Genomic DNA, 372 nt, shown 5'->3' with positions numbered 1-372 from the left:
ACCACACTTCAGACGCACAAATGAGGATTAGGCTTCTCATCGGAAATGTTTTAAAAACAGACTATAATACTAAGCCCACATCCAAATTGAACTGCAAGGTGATAAACCTATATTTACAAATTATATCAAGAGTGCTAAAAGAGACATCTTTTCTTGAACAGCTTTAGAATGAACATGACGAAAACTGCATCGTCATCAGCATTTGGTTTTCTTTACAGCACACTAACAAAAAATATTGATGCTTATTCTTCATCATCATTATTATAAAAATATGCACATAAGTTATCAGTCTAACAGGGCTCGTCATGGGGCGCGCGGTCCGGAGCGCTGTATGACTGATGTATCCGTTTAATTTAACTCCAAATATATGAA

The sequence above is a fragment of the Sinocyclocheilus grahami genome, unplaced genomic scaffold (assembly GCF_001515645.1).
Source record: "Sinocyclocheilus grahami isolate Dianchi unplaced genomic scaffold, SAMN03320097.WGS_v1.1 scaffold2885.1, whole genome shotgun sequence".
NCBI classification, from domain to species: Eukaryota; Metazoa; Chordata; class Actinopteri; order Cypriniformes; family Cyprinidae; genus Sinocyclocheilus; species Sinocyclocheilus grahami.
The sequence above is the reverse complement of the archived record's forward strand: the minus strand, read 5'-3'. Positions refer to the sequence as shown.